Source organism: Geotrypetes seraphini, chromosome 5 (assembly GCF_902459505.1).
Source record: "Geotrypetes seraphini chromosome 5, aGeoSer1.1, whole genome shotgun sequence".
Lineage (NCBI taxonomy): Eukaryota > Metazoa > Chordata > Amphibia > Gymnophiona > Dermophiidae > Geotrypetes > Geotrypetes seraphini.
In genome coordinates this window covers 67,212,584-67,229,403 of record NC_047088.1, presented here as the reverse complement: position 1 = coordinate 67,229,403, position 16,820 = coordinate 67,212,584, and positions in this window count along the sequence as shown.

Sequence of the window (16,820 nt, the reverse complement as noted above, 5' to 3'; positions counted from 1 at the left end):
TGGGCTTAAAGACTAGTTTCATTATAACACCCTTATAATTTGTGGTGAGCCCTCAAAAATTTCCCCAAACCCACTATACCCATCTTTCTACCACCCCAATAGCCCTTATGGCTGCAGGTGGCATCTATATGGCAGTATAATATAGTATAGCAGAGATCACGCATCGATTAGCACTGGGGCGTGCAGCCATGATAAGCATGGACCAAATATGGAAGTGCAAGGACGTCTCAGTTACCATCAAACAAAGACTGATCACCGCAAGGCACCCATAATACGCCTCCAACATGCCCCCTTGAGCTTTGAATGCACAGCGGACCGAAAGCCTAGCAAGACGTCTAGAAATGTGGTTTTGAAAATCGGCACTTGGACGTCCTGGCAATTAGGACATCTAAGTGCCGGATTATGCTTTCTTATGGATGTCTTACTTTTTTGAAAATGAATCCTTTAGGCACTATCCTATAACTGAGCACATAAGTCTATTTGTTCACCAATCTGATGTTTCAGTCCCATTTTGGCACCTTGCATTTCCACATCGAAAGTTGGGAGCCTACAGAGCACCTACCTTTAGGCACCATTTACAGAATTGCCCAGACAATGCACATATTCTAAACATTCATTTGCATAGTTGATAAAAATGTTTATGCCTATGTTATTGAATTGCCCCTAAATATGCAAACGTCAAAGGAAAGAATGTTGAATTGATGTGGGGAGGAATAAAGCCCTCAGTGGTTCAGTAAACTAAATAAGAAGATAAACATAGAACTACTTCTGAACTCCTTTCTGATACAAGGGTTAAGAGAATGCTGGAAATTTCAAAGGATTAATAGATGTTTTATATTATGGAAATTTATTTGGAAGTGCGGTGTGTCTGAAATACCAGTATAGACGTCAAGAGGCTTCATTTGCTTCTGGTTTTCTTTTTGTTTTGAATAATTCTCACTGCTTAAGCTGCAGAGATACAGTATTATATTATCTTTCCAAAGGTAAATTGAGTGTATTTAATTCTGACTAAGACACATTAGTATGTGGGCAACAATAATGTGTTGGGTTTTTTTTTCCTCTGCTGTCTCACAGAAGGAAGTGGGTTAGCTTCTTCCTTTTTAACTTGTTACTTGCCATTTCACACTTAGCATGCCTTTGTAGTGTATTATTATCTTGGTTTATTTTGCTATTGTAGAAGGCAAGAAGTAAAAAAATATCTTCCAGATTGAAGTTAACTGACATCCTGCTCATGACCTAACTGTGAATTATGCTTCCTAGTCACGATTTATTTGCAAAATTAACTGTGACAGACGGTACATGCTTATATACAATTACCAACTTTGGTTTTTCAAAGGTTTTCTATTTTCCATTATGATGTTAGATCTACATTTCCATTACATTTATTGAATTGCACATGGTTTAATGACTGTAGAGCATTTTAGTGCTTTTCATATGAAGAATCAATTATATTATGAACCTCTATGGTAAAGCTCTTTTTTCCCAGTCTGTCAACAATGCAAGGACACCATACCAGAAATACAACACTTGGTAGAAATATAAAAATAGTCTATCATTTAAAAATGTTTGGATAAAGTAGTAGCATTTAAAGCATTTTTAAGAATTGTAATTTAAAAAAAAAAAAAATTGGCTCTGTAACAAAACGGTCAAAGATGGGATTTGTTTCTGCCTAGACATGATTTTTTTTAAGAGAGGAAAAATAGTTGTCTTAAGGAGTGCCCAGAGCACACGTTGTTATTAGGTCAAGGTGCCATCGATTCGTGCTCGAGTCCTGATGAATTGCGAATCTAAAAAGAAATCAGTTTTCTGCTAGTCCGTAGAGGTTCTCCAGCGTCATCTCCACGGTTGTTTTCAACGAGTCCAGCCATCTGATTGCAGGTTGACCTCTTCACCTGGTTCCTTTGATCTTCCCAAACATGATGTCCTTCTCCATTGATCTCTCTCTTCTGATGGTATGACCAAAATAAGACATTAGTATCTTCATTATTTGGGCTTCAAGTAACATAGCTGGTTTGATCTCTTCCAGAATCGATTTGTTAGTTCTTCTGATGGTCCACAGCATGCCTAAAATCCTTCTCCAACACTAGGGTTGCCAGACATCCAGGAAAACCCGGACATGTCCTTTTTTTAGAGGACTGTCTGGGCTCCCGGATGGACTTTCCAAAACCCAGCATTTGTCTGGGTTTTGGAAAGCCCTGAGCAGTTCCGGCTGAATCTAGAGGACCTTTGAGTATGCGTGGATGATATCATATACTTTGTTTACAAAAGAGCCCAAGAGATTGAACATTCTAATTACAAATACACTATTGTGCAAGATTATAACTGCATTGTAAGATAGGCTTGGGTGCCTACAGGTGGGGGAAAGGCTCGGGGACGGAGTCTGGAAGGAAGGAGGGAGGGAGGGAAACAAATGGGACACAGCAGGGAAGGAAACAAATGGGACACAGCACTAATTTTCAGCTTCTATCAAGAACACAATGTCATATTTAGCCAAAACTGAAGCTGGGCAGGAAAAGGATTTGGGGTCAGTTTCAGTGCCATAGCCAAAGCAGAAATTAAATTTGGTCAGCCTCTACCAGAAGTTACTGTCCTAAGATGTGAACAGCTTCACAAAGGAATAATATGTGGAAAGATAGCAGTAGCGTATGCTATCACATCTGCAAATTAGAGCATGAGCTGTTTGCCATTTTTGTGCTCCTGGTTTTCCATGATAAGCCATTCAAAGAAATTATGCAAAATAACTAGCAAATTGAAATAGCTAATTTGTACATGCAAAAATGTGTCATGGCCCAATTTTCTGCGAAACTAAACTGTTTAGATGTAGTCAAGGTGTTTATTTATAAAGGTCAGCAATTTCTTGCATAGCTTTTTTCCCTAGAAGAACTGCCAAAGAAACATTTGCAATTTAACCAAACGGCCTGACATTTTCCCTGTTTTGTACATCATCGAGTCCAGCCAGTTAGTTTCTGTCCACGGAGTCTGGTTTATGGCTGGTCAACTGAACTTTGTGAATTAGCAGTTGAAAAAAAATAAATGGTAACAGAGGCAATGGGATACCTTTTATGGTTGGAGGGGCCAAAGAAACCAATCTGGCCCCTCCCACAAGCTCTCTATTTGCTGATGTTGCACTGGGCAAAACACTGGTTGGACTGTGGCTCCATTGACCTGCCCCATTCCATGCCTATGAATAATGGCTTGGGAAGCTGGTACTGCTCAATGTTTTTCATGAAAGGCAGGGGAAGCATCATAACAGCAGCAGAGGACTGGAAAAGCTGTAATGCTGGGGCTAGCATTAATGAGTGGCCCAAGGGGTCAGAAAGGAAATTAGGAAACATGTTATACCGAGCAGTAGAACAATGAGTTTAAACCAGAGCAATGACTCCTTGACCCTGAAACATGCATGTCGGGAGAGGTGGTACCTATCGTTTATATCTATATGTATAAAATCGGAGGTATGTGTGTATGTATGTGTGTGTGTAAGTGCCGCGATCACGCAAAAACGGCTTGACCGATTTGAACGAAACTTGGTATGCAGATCCCTCACTACCTGGGGTGATATGTTCTGGGAGTATCGCGGCCCACCTGCACACGTGGGCGGAGCTACAAACATAAAATCAGATTTCACCCATTCATGTCAATGGAAAAAATGTAAAAAGCTGCCCACGCAAAAACGGCTCGCCCGATTTGAACGAAACTTGGTATGCAGATCCCTCACTACCTGGGGTGATATGTTCTGGGGGTATCGCGGCCCACCTGCACACGTGGGCGGAGCTACAAACATAAAATCAGATTTCACCCATTCATGTCAATGGAAAAAATGTAAAAAGCTGCCAACGCAAAAACGGCTTGCCCGATTTGAACGAAACTTGGTATGCAGATCCCTCACTACCTGGGGTGATATGTTCTGGGGGTCTCGCGGCCCACCTGCACACGTGGGCGGAGCTACAAACAAAATCAGATTTCACCCATTCATGTCAATGGAAAAAATGTAAAAAGCTGCCATTCTCACAGTAATTTCAACTAGCTGGGGTGATATGTTCTGGGGGTCTCGCGGCCCACCTGCACACATGGGCGTAGCTACAAACAGAACATCAGATTTCACCCATTCATATCAATGGAAAAAATGTAAAAAGCTGCCATTCTCACAGTAATTCAAAAACGGCTTGACCGATTTGAACGAAACTTGGTATGCAGATCCCTCACTACCTGGGGTGATATGTTCTGGGGGTCTCGCGGCCCACTTGCACATGTGGGCGGAGCTACAAACATAAAATCAGATTTCACCCATTCATGTCAATGGAAAAAATGTAAAATGCTGCCATTCTCACAGTAATTCCAACTACCTGGGGTGATATGTTCTGGGGGTCTCATGGCCCTCCTGCACACATGGGCGGAGCTACAAACATAAAATCAGATTTCACCCATTCATGTCAATGGAAAATATGTAACAAGCTGCCATTCTCACAGTAATTCAAAAACGGCTTGACCGATTTGAACGAAACTTGGTATGCAGATCCCTCACTACCTGGGGTGATATGTTCTGGGGGTCTCGCGGCCCACCTGCACATGTGGGCGGAGCTACAAACAGAAAATCAGATTTCACCCATTCATGTCAATGGAAAGGATGTAAAAAGCTGCCATTCTCACAGTAATTCCAACTATAAAACACTTTCTATGACACTATAACCACTAGGGACATCATTTCTATTCTACCACGGACACCATACATATAGAGTTTGTATGTTCTAACTGTGTTTGTAACTGTTTCCTTCATGCACCCCAGTTCATAATGTTATTACATTACATGAGTACTCACATATGCTGAACTAGGAACACAGGTTCCATTCTGAACCGGGAAAAAACTGCATGGAGTTTCTTTTCAACCTGACTTTCCACATATTGAGTTGTTTAAATCAATACTGAAACTTTTGGATGCCACTTATTCCAACAGATCTTCTTTTCAGTTTAAGAGATTGCAAATTCCAGTGAGACTTGCATTCTCTATCACAATCAACAAATCACAGGGACAGACTATTACATACTGTGGAGTGAATTTAAGATCCCCCTGTTTTTCCCATGGACAACTCTATGTTGCTTGCTCAAGGGTGGGTTCACCCAAGAATTTATATGTTCTTGCTCCTGGAGGTGAAACTAAAAATGTTGTTTATAATCAAGTTTTGTGTTAGTTGTATTGTATTCATTTTGTCAAATATTTCACATTATAATTTGAATATTGTACTTTTTATAAAGCTGTTAAAAAATAATTTCATTCACCACTATAAAGTATCTTTATTTGAATCCATTTACAGTGTTATTGCTATAATTAAATACCCGTGCAACGCCGGGTCATCAGCTAGTACCAAATAAGAAAGTTGCTACAACAACAGATAAGTTCTGTGGACTATTTTGTTTTTAAAAAAGAGTAGATCTTGAAAAATAATTTATTTATTTTTTATTATTTATTTATTTAAAAATTTATATACCGCATAAAACTATGCAGTTAACATATTGGTTACACAAATAATATACTTTTTTTTTTAATTGCAAAGGGAACATATTGTCATAGTTTTCAATTATTTCTCTGACTGTTATGTTTTTCTATGCTCTCACATAATATACTTATCACCCTTTAGTCGCATGGATATGAACAAACAATGGACAGACATCTTATCAATAAAAAAAGAAGTCACGTATTACACTTCTCCCTCCATATTCACGGTTTCAGCATTTGCGGTTTCGATTATTCACAGTTTTTATCTTGCTGGCTCCTCCCCCCAAATTACATCAGCTTACATAGAGAAATCGCTGATTCCAAGCGTTTACAGAGAAAATCGCTGATTCCCAGCACTTTCTTCACTGTGTTTTGCCTCTCCTTCAGGAACAGACCAGGATCTCCCACCATGTTATTTGCGGTTTCACTATATTCACGATGGTTTTTAATAGAAAACAGAGAATAACATTTGAAAAAGTTATTTGCGGTTTTTCTGTATTTGCGGTTCTGTTAATCCCCTATCACAGCGAATACGGAGGAAGAAGTGTATTATGATAAAGATGAAATATGGATCAATGAGGATTGCTGCTGTCGGGAACTATAAACTTTGACAGCTTTCTGATGATCCACAAAAAAAAAATATCTTTTTGTGTATGAAATATACTTCCTCATATGTGTGAAGTAATAACTTTATATTAGCACTGAATTTATTGGACCCCTCCAGAATAGGTCATACAGTATTAAGACTATACTACGACTACTACTATTTATCATTTCTATAATGCTGAAAGGCATAGGCAGCGCTATCCATTTAACATAATTTAGGAAAACTGAAGTTTTTTAGGCGTGTGGTATATTTTGGAGCGGGTGCTTTGATGAGGGGAGGGGGATATCTGTCCTTTTATTAATGTAGTTTTTTTCTGGGTATTTTAATTTATACAGTATTTTAAATTGTACACTACTGAATGAGATTGGTATTAATAGCAGTATATTAAGTAAAATAAACTTATAACTTAAAGGGGGAAGGTATAATTTAATCCAGGAAATAGATATTTCATGAATTGCTTTGTTTGTTCCTTAATATAAATGTTCAGATGTTTATGTCTGGAAAGATTTTGTAAATCAGATATCTCTTCTGAGCGGAATCCTGTATCTAACTCTCTTGTTTGCTGTCTGGATCTCATAAAACAGAATGATTGTAATGGACTGTAATTGTCTGCCTTTGGCTGTTGTGTTACATTATTTAGAGTGCTATTGAGGTATAGTCTACATTGTGTTATAGAGAGGGAGCCAAAAACAGCAATAGTAATTCCAGCTTTCTTCAGTATATTGCAGTTATCACTTGGGTAATATTTACAATTGTACAATAAATAGACCATGAATGAGACGAAAAGGCTTGGTTATTCATTTTGACAGGAGACTGTTTCACCATAACAGGCATTTTGCTTCATTGAAATATAGTGGAAGGAAATAGAACTTCAGGGTTTCTTTCTTATAGCAGAGTGTTTACCAACAATGGCCTTCTAGAATAGTATCACCTTTTCTGTGTAGTCTGGTCACCACAAGATCAATTCTGTAAACTAGGCGTTTGCAATTCACGGCTGTTGCACATGTAAATGAAAATAATACTTATGTGCGTAAGTGCACATTTATCCATGATTTGACAACAGGGCACCTAAGTACTATTCTGTGGTGCTGCCTGATTTGCCAATTCAAATCGATTCACTTCAGTAAATTGATTTGAATCGATTTATTCTGCAAAAAAAAAAAAAAATTGGACTCGCTACCAGTAATTCAGTGAGTCCTGACAACAGCAGCAATGGCATTGGCAGGCCAAAAGAGGAGGCACTCTGAATTGGTGCAACCTTTGGAAAACTGCTGTAAAGTCCAATTTCAGATGAAGTGATAGTGGGGCCCAGAAGCCCTGGGCACAAGTTAATTAAGCATTAATGAAATATCTCTGTGAAACAGCTGTGTCATGCCTGAAAATTAAACCCAGTTAATTTCTAAAATAACCCAACAGAAATCTGATTCCCCAGATTCTCATTTCTGCTTTGAGGCTTTTCCTTTTTGTCTTTTTTTTCAGATCAAAGCCAGTGTTCTAACATACTACAATGGGCTAGAATTAAATTTCAATTCCCAGTTAACAACCTTCCATTCTTTTGTTTATAAATTGACTTTTGTGTTTTGTTTTGTTTTGATTATGCTATTACTGTGGAAGGCTGAATTGACATAGAGAGGAAGAGAGCAAGGCTGGTTACAGATCAGGGACATGGGGACATAGATGTCACAACAGCACATTAGAATATAGGTGTCAGTTCAAGGAGCAAATTAAGTAATACAGATAACTAAAGCCAGGTGGAACAGAGCAGTGGTGAAAGAGGCTTGGAATAGCAAAATACCAGTGACTTAAATGTAGGCCAGCATTTTAGAAGCCTGCATGTAAGGCACTGGTGTTAAGCTTATGGAAGAGCCTAGGGGTGCCTAAGGACGTCTAAGGCCACTTCCGGTGCAAGCCATGACCACACCAGCCTCCCTCCCTAAGGAAGTTCCTAATTGGCTGAGATGTCCCAGGCCCCTCCCAAGGGTGGAGCCCAAGGCGCCTCAGCCAATCAGGGCCTTAGGCCCCACCCTGTGCATCACACGATGCACCGGGGGTGTGACCTAAGGCTTCAGACTCGTCACGAGAGGCATTGGAGCAGGAGGGGTTGAGCACCCTCCTGCTCTGTTACAGGTATGGGTAGGGGGCGTCCAGGGGGTGGGATCAGGGAGTTGGCATCCCTCCTGCTGTTACATTAGTTTTTGGGTGAGACCGATGGCAGGAGGGAGTGGGAACCCTCCTGCCATAATTTTTTTCAATGCAGCTGCAGGGCAAATTTGGGGAGGGGGTTCAGGAGGGAGGGGGGATTAGTAGTTGTAGTTATGGCGGGAGGGAGTGGGAACCCTCCTGTCATAATTTTTTGAAACATGGCTATGGGGCAAATTTTTGGGGGGGTTTGGGGCACTTGTTTGGAGGTGGGGGGGTTTAATTATTTTTTAAATCGGGCAGATATTTTGCGTGTTTAAAAAATAAATTTAAAAACCGGCAGAAGCCCTGACAGTAGTGACAGGAGCCTATTTCCCCTGTCACTACTGTCAGGGCTTTAGCGATCCATGTAGTCAATTGGGGGCGTGCCTCCGATCGCTCCCATTTGCTTGCAGATGGGTGGCGAATCGGTCGGCCTGCCTCCAGTCGCACACGGATCGGAAGATTAGTGAATCTAGCCCCTAGTTTGGGATACCTGCTGATGTAAACACCTAACTTAATTTTTTTAATTGGTTCAGACAGCGCTGTTAATTGAACAGTCATTTAAAAACACCCAATTTAAAAATGACTAGGCGTCTACATTGGTAGGCACCACGTAGGCATCTATACCAAGGCGCTGACATAAAAAGTAGACATGTTATGGGCTGAGTTTGGGTGTGGGTATAGTTAGGCACCAGTAGGCATCAGCCTTAGGAGCTGGTATTTTAGGCCAATAAAACCCTGATATACTGGTGCTTAACGGACTCTTTTACAAAGCCGCATTAGCAGCTGCGCTGCGCTATTGGCCCCGAAGCCCATAGAGATTTAAAGGGCTTCGGGACTGTTGCCGTGCGGCTTTGTAAAAGAAGCTGTAAGTGTTAGATGCCTGCTGGGACTTAACTCAATTTAGGTGTGATTCTACACCTGGCACCTAACTTTGAATAATATGCAGTAGGTGCCATTTTCAATGGTGCCTACCGAATTAAGTGCTGTGTATACAATCAGGTCTTTACCATGAAATTTTATCAGCACCAATTTTTCTGCACTAACACGTATACCAGCTCTATTGCCAGAATAAAGGCTTTTGCTTAAGTGTCTATGCGCATATATACCCAGTCTTTCAAGTATTCCATAAAGCAGAGCTTCCCAAACTGTGGGTCGGGACCTTAAATAGGGTCACAAAATCTGTGTTTGGGGTTATGACTTGGGTGGGTTCTCCACAGATGCATCATTATTCTGCACATCCAGGAATCACGCAGTTTTATTTGCCCACAATCAGGGGTCACAGTCACAAAAAAGATTGGTAAGCACCGCAGTACTATGAAAGAAAGCAGGCACCAAAATTAATACCATACATCCTCCAGACACCTTTTTGAGCCTGTCAGGATTATTTTTCCATATGTGCATCACGTCACACTTTGCCCACGTTAAATTTCATCTGCCATGTAGAGGCCCAGAACACTAATCTCATGATGTTTTTCAATTCATCATAACCCTCTGTCATTTTAATAGCTTTGAAAAATTTTGTGTCATCTGCAAATTTGATCAGCTGCAATTTGTTTGACAGTGACCATTTTGGGCTATTATTCCTTTTTAATAATACTTTCCATCACACATATGGCCTCTTTTGCAAAGCTGCGTGGCAACAGCCCCGAAGCCCTTTAAATCTCTTTGGGCTTAGGCGCCATTAGCGCAACGCAGCCGCTAGTGCGGCTTTGTAAAAGAGGCCGATAGTCAATGGAATATCACATTTCTGTCATACTTCAAAGCATATTTCATTAGACAGGAGCTGCCATGTTGGCAGGTCCGTCCCCCCCCCCCCCCAAGGCACATGGCAACATGCCATCTGTAATGCCATTTGCATATCCCCTCACCTCATCATTCATGCCACTGCACTCCAAATGTGAGGTGCGTGGAAAGTAGGTGCAGCCTGCATTCTATGGTGGCTTAGAATCAAGGACAAACACTACAAATCACGGAGCCTTGAGGCACCTAAATGGAAATCTATGGTAGAACAGGGAAGTGAGCCTAGTACTGTTGGCCTGCGCTGGAAGTCATCATTCCGCAATGTCTCGCCTACGTGGGAAGAGGAAATCACTACAGAAGGACAACTTCTGGGGCAGGCCAATGGCAGCAGGCTCTCTTGGCTACTGCTGCTAACTGCCTGAAGATTTAAAATTATGGCAGCCAGGAAGGCGATAGGTGGTGCATATATAGAGTGTGTTCTTAGTGAAGGATGTAGGAGAGTCTGTGAGTATATATTGTATTGTTATTATTTATTTTGTATGTTGTTTTGTAAACTGCCTAGACTTTAGGACGATGTCTCGCAAACTTTCCTGCCGGCGGCACACTAAATTCAGTGCCCTGGCCGGAAGGCACCCGGAAGTGCGTGGACATCGCCGCAATGATGTCACGTGCATGTGTGACATCATCATGACAATGTCTGCGCATACGTTGAGGCCCATCTGACCGCGACCCGCTTCGGTGGAGGGATCTAGGAGGTGCGGGGAGAGGAGGAGAGATGCCGGCAAGGAGGAGAGTCATCTGCGCCGGCTGGCTTCCTGCAGGGCATGTCCTGTAGGCAGCCAGCCGGCATGGACAACTCACCTCCTCGCTGCGACACACAGTTTGTGATACACTGCTTTAGGTGGTATATAATTATTTTAAAAATAAATAAATACCATACTTCTTATGTTGTTTTCCTACTTCAAGTTTATTTGCCATATTTTTCACTTCTGCAAAATGGGGATGCGTCTTAGAATCAAGAATTTATTTTTCCAATTTGCACACGTGTCTTAGAATCAAGGAAATATGGTAATAGATAACAGTGGGATCTAGTGGTTCAAGGCAGATTACAATTTATTTACCTGAAGGTTATTCTACTGAGAGGAGAGAAATTTTGCCGATAGCTTTGCGTGATAAAATGGAAAAGAATGACGATTATTTAATGATAGCTCACACTATTTCTCTTTGCAGTGTGCACAGAAAAGGGTAACATTTCATAAGTAGTTTCCTGGATTTAAGATTTTATTCAATTTAGCAGTCAATGAACTGCTAAGATTCAAAATCATATATAATAGCTCATTAACTATTCATGTTTGGATTACTTATGCACAGAATTGGCTTTGTAGAAAAAAAAATTCACAAGAAATATAACTGCAGCTCGATGAGATGTAGCTATTTTTTTTAAACAAAGTGTTGCCTAGCAAATTGTTGAGCATGTGCAGACTATAAATGTGTATTTTATTTACTGGTAGTTGCCTGTATAGATCATGTTGTTGTTTTTTTTAATTTGGGGGGCTTTTATAACATTTTTGTTTTGTTTTGGGCAATAATGCACACTTCTTCATAGTGCATGTATTGATAAATAAGGTACTTTATTGAGCTTTAGGGCTCCTTTTACTAAGGTGCGCTAGCGTTTTTAGCGCGCGCTGAAGATTAGCGCGTGCAAAACCCCCGCGCTAAATGAAAAATATGAACGCCTCTATGGAGGCGTTAGCGTCTAGCGCACGCGGCATTGCAGCGCACCTTAGTAAAAGAAGCCCTTAGTGTACATACACTATTGAAGACAGGGAAAAAAAATGAAATTTCAAGGACTTTTTTCTTGTTGTTTTAGTTTAAAGGTAAAGATGCCCCTGTATAAGATTCTGCTGAGGCCTCATTTACAATATTTAGAATTCTAGAGACTGCACCTTCAAAAAGATATGAACAGAATGGAGTCGGTCCAGTGGAAGGCTACTAAAATGGTGGCGGGATAATCACGCGCCAAACACCAGCACGCCGACAATCGAGCACTGACAATTCGACACAAGAAGTGCGCCATGGGAAAACTTAGTTTTAAAGAGCTTCGGCGGGGGGGGAACCCCCCACTTTACTGCATAGTATTTGCGCTGCCATGGGGGGGGTGCAACCCCCCCACATTATAGAAAAAAAACAGAATTTTTCCCGAAAAAAATCAGAAAAAGTTCCGTTTTCTCTATAATGGAGGGTTCCAACCCCCCAACAGCACCGCGACCACTATACAGTAAAGTGTGGGGGTTCTCCACTCACACCCCGCTTCGGAGCTCTTTAAAACTAAGTTTTCCCGCGGCGATCTTCTTTCTTGCGCCGAATTGTCAGCGCTCAATTGTCAGCGCGCTGGTGTCTCGCACGCGACTGACTATGAACCACTAAAATGGTCAATGGGCCTTTGTTATAAAGTGTATGGGGACAGTCTTAAAGATCGCAATATGCACAGTATACTTTGAAGAAAAGGTGGGATAGAGGAAAGATATTAGAGATGCTTAAATTCACTCACAAAATATCAAAATATTATTTACCAGAGGTGGATTGCACTCCGGAGATAAGCATTAAATCAAAAAAATGGAGAAAAAAGCCTCAATAACCTTTATAAGGCAGCAATCAGAATTGATTTTAAGTTACACACTATATTCTCATTGGCAAAAAAAATCCATCAAATAATGGGGTCCTTTTACTAAGGTGCGCTAACCGATTTAGCGCACATTAAATCGGTTAGCATGCATTAAATCGGTTAGCACGCATTAAATCGGTTAGTGCACCTTAGTAAAAGGACCCCAATGTACTTATCAGCTGGAAGTAATGTCCACCACTGTGCACAGGGTGTAAAACTCTCAAATTTATCAAAAAAGACTTTCAACTTAGCTTAAATATATGGCTTGATCTGCGTCTGAGAGATGTTTAAATACCTACATTGCATAAATGTGCATGAGGTGAGTCTCAATTGAAAGGAAGCTGTGAAATGAGAGGGCATAGGATGAAGGTGAAAGGGGATAGACTAAGAAGTAGTCTCAGAAAATGCTTTTTCATGGAAAAGGGGGGGGGGGGTGAACACATGGATTAGCTTCCTAGTGGAGATGGTGGAGACACAAAAATGTACACTTCTCCCTCCGGATTCGCGGGGGATAGGGGCAGAGCCAGACCGCGAATGGTGAAATACCCTGAATATCTTCTGGTCCGGCTCTGAACCACCCCCGCCTCCCTCCCGCCTTCCCGGTCATACCTGGTGGTCTAGCGGGCTTTCAGGGCAGTAGCGAACTTCCTACGCTCCTGCCCCGTACAGATCGCCAATAGGAAATGGCTGCCGTGAGTTCCCGTAGTCTCTCGAGACTACGACGGGAACTCCCCACAGCCATTTCCTATTGGCGATCTACACGGGGTAGGAGCGTAGGAAGATCTCTCCTGCCCCGAAAGCCCGCTAGCCCACCAGTTAAGGCTGGGACGCTGGGGGGAAGGCTAAACTATGTTTTTTTCTTCTTTTTTTCCTCCTCTCCAAAAAATCGCGAATATGTGAAATCGCGATTGCCAAAACCACGAATGGGGAGGGGGAAGTGTATCTGAATTCAAGAAAGCTTGGGATAAGTACATTGGCTCTCTAAAGGAGAGATGGCATGGATAGGCCGACTAGATAGGCCATATGGTCTTTATCTGCCTTAATTTTTCTAAGTTTCTATTAGCCATGGAAGCAAACAGGCAGGTGATCTACAAGGGCCACACCAGCAGGGGAGGTGAGCAGATTGGGCTTCCTGTCCTCTGTTTTGTTGGTCTGCGCCCCTTCCCCTGCCAACATTAGCACATGATCATTAATAAAAAGACAATTTTTCTGTCTATTGTAAAAATGGCCTTAGCATGCAGGAGAAAACCAGTGTAGTGAAAGAACATCTAATCTAAGCTCTTTGGACTGCAAATTCTACAAGATTGACACTGCACAGGAAAATTCTATTTGTCTTGTTCTTAGAAGTTTCACACATTTTAATAATGGAACTTTTAATAAAGAATAAGACCTTAAGGTCCTTCTCGGGATTAAATCTTGTCACACAGTATCAGAAATATGACTCACTTCGATTATTTAGGGGCCCTTCACTAAGCTGTGTTAAGTAGCTGGCAAATGTACCACATGGTAGATGTTAATGCACACCCACACTAATTGCTGACACATCTTAAAACTTGCCAGCACAATAAAAATTCCATGCTAGCTATTTAACTAGGGAAGGTTCATGTATGTGATAGGGGCAGAGGAGAGGTGTGGCCATCTGAGACAGCTAGCATGCAGGTCTGTACCAGATGCTAACTGTCATGATTGCCAATAGATAATTCTAAGTGCAACCGCACTACTGGCAGCCCAATAGAGCAGCAGTCTTAGCCATCCACAAAATGTGAATCTGTGATGGCAGCAGCCCAGGAGTGTATCTACCACTGAGAAACCTCAGCAAAATGTCCAGGGATGCCCAGTGTTAAGGACCGGCTACTGCCCTCTACTCTACAGCCTGCTCTAAGTCACCTGGGGTCCATTATATGGTTCACTCTCTTCCTTCCTATCATTTGTGCCCGCAGGTCCACATCACCTGTTCACATACACACATACATCCTCAGTGATCCTCAGAGGCAGTGATTTAAGTAAGTTGCCTGTGTGTGGGGGGGGGGTGTCCAGGGAGGGGGGGTTGGGGGTTTCATTTGGGTGGGATTCATTAGGGGAGTCCGGCAGGAAGGGTTGGGCACCCTCCTGCCGGCGATCTTCCGGGAAGGGTGAGGGGGGTTCGTTGGGGGGGGGGTGTCTGGCAGGATGGGTTGGGCACCCTCCTGCTGGCAATTTTCCAGGAGGAGTGGGGGGGGTTCATTGGGGGGTCTGGCAGGAAGGGTTGGGCTCCCTCCTGCCGTGATCTACGTGGGGGTGGGTGGTCTTCGGGTAGGAGGGATTGGGCTCCCTCCTGCCATGATCTTTTGGGGGTGTGGGGGTGACAGCTGCGGCCGCTATACTTATCACAGTAACCCGGTTCTGTAATTAGCGTCTGTAACATGGACATCGCTTACAGAATCAGGTTTATTTTGGGTCAGTTTAGGCCCAATTCTGTTTAGGACGCCCGTCCTGGGCGTCCTATACAGAATCCAGGCCTAAGTGTATAGCCCTTGATGGAGACTGCCCCAACTTTGTTGGTTGGGCTGAGAACTTTTTAGCGGCCCCTTGAAATGTACTGTATATACAAGGGAGTGTTGTAAATTTCTAATCCCAACCAATTTCCTAAATTCTGAGCATTATTTTACCACTGTAACTGAAGAGTGTTAACATAAAACATTATCTCTATATCGCAATACCATTACGTTTTTTGCAGTTTACAAAATAGAATTTTTAAAAACTGCATATATGCAGTTGAATGTAATACATTAATTTCCTAAGAATCTTGTAAACAAATATTTTTCAGTGATCTTCTAAAATGCTGATATGAGCAAGAGTTCGGTGTTAGAGAATTCAGATATATTGCAGCTTGAAACGACAGGATACATTAATGTTATCTTATTTTGTTAAGAACCAATTTGCAGAAACAAAACTTTGTGTTTTGACACTGTATGAACCATATTTATTTTATTTTTATTCAATTGGTTTACATTAATTTATTCAAGCATTTTCCCTGTCTGCCCCTGCAAGCTCACAATCTACCTAATGTACTTGGGGCAATGGGGGGATTAAGTGACTTGCCCAGGGTCACAAGGAGCAGCGTGGGTTTGAACCCACAACCCAGGGTGCTGAGGCTGGAGCTTTAACCACTGCACCACTCTAGAAATCAACATGTAGTAAAAGTGAGATGAGTACAGGACAATCAAGCCATTGTGATATCACTGATGAAGTTGGCTCTTAGGCATTGGTGGAATGAGGCATTATGATGTCACAATACCAGCTCTGGTTAAAAGGCTGAAACTTTTCACATTATTTACCTATTTGATTTTCTATACTATTCTCCCAGGGGAACTCAAAACGGTTTACATTACTTTATTCAGGTACTCAAGCATTTTTCCCTGTCTGTCCCAGCGGGCTCACAATCTATCTACTGTACCTGGGGCAATGGGGGGATTAAGTGACTTGCCCAGGGTCACAAGGAGCAGCGTGGGTTTGAACCCACAAACCCAGGGTGCTGAGGCTGTAGCTTTAACCACTGCGCCACACACTCCACATCATTCCATTCTTGGTCGGACTGAGAACTTTTCAGTACCACGTTGTAGTTGCAAAACATTCCTGTTCTGGCTATTTTTTCCACCCTGATTTAAACATGCCTTTGGGAATGTTGCCTGACTCAACTCTCAGTCCATCAACACTATTTGTGTCTTGAAAGCCTTGAAAGCGGAGTGGAAGAGTGCAATGTTCAGTCAAACCATTTTATTTGGGTAAATAGCTTGGAAAATTTCCTCAAAGAGCATATATCGTGTGAATGAAAGATGCTAGATCAAATCAAATTACATTTCTTTCTTTCAAAGAAATGCACGCTGCTTATCACTGCCTCTGATCTCTCTTGACTGATTCTCTTCTTCAAAATAGTCTTTTATTTATTTTTTGTAACTCCGAGCACATTGCCTCTGAATTCAATGGATTAGATAGCTGATGGACCACAAATGAGGATCATGGGGACATTAACAGATTGTCTTCTGAGATTTTCAGTGTCTTGGGCAGCTGTCACTTATCTCTGCTATGGTTTCAGCCTGATAAGGAGAGAAAATTGAAATACTCCTTCCACCAATTTTCCTCCTTTCTCTCCC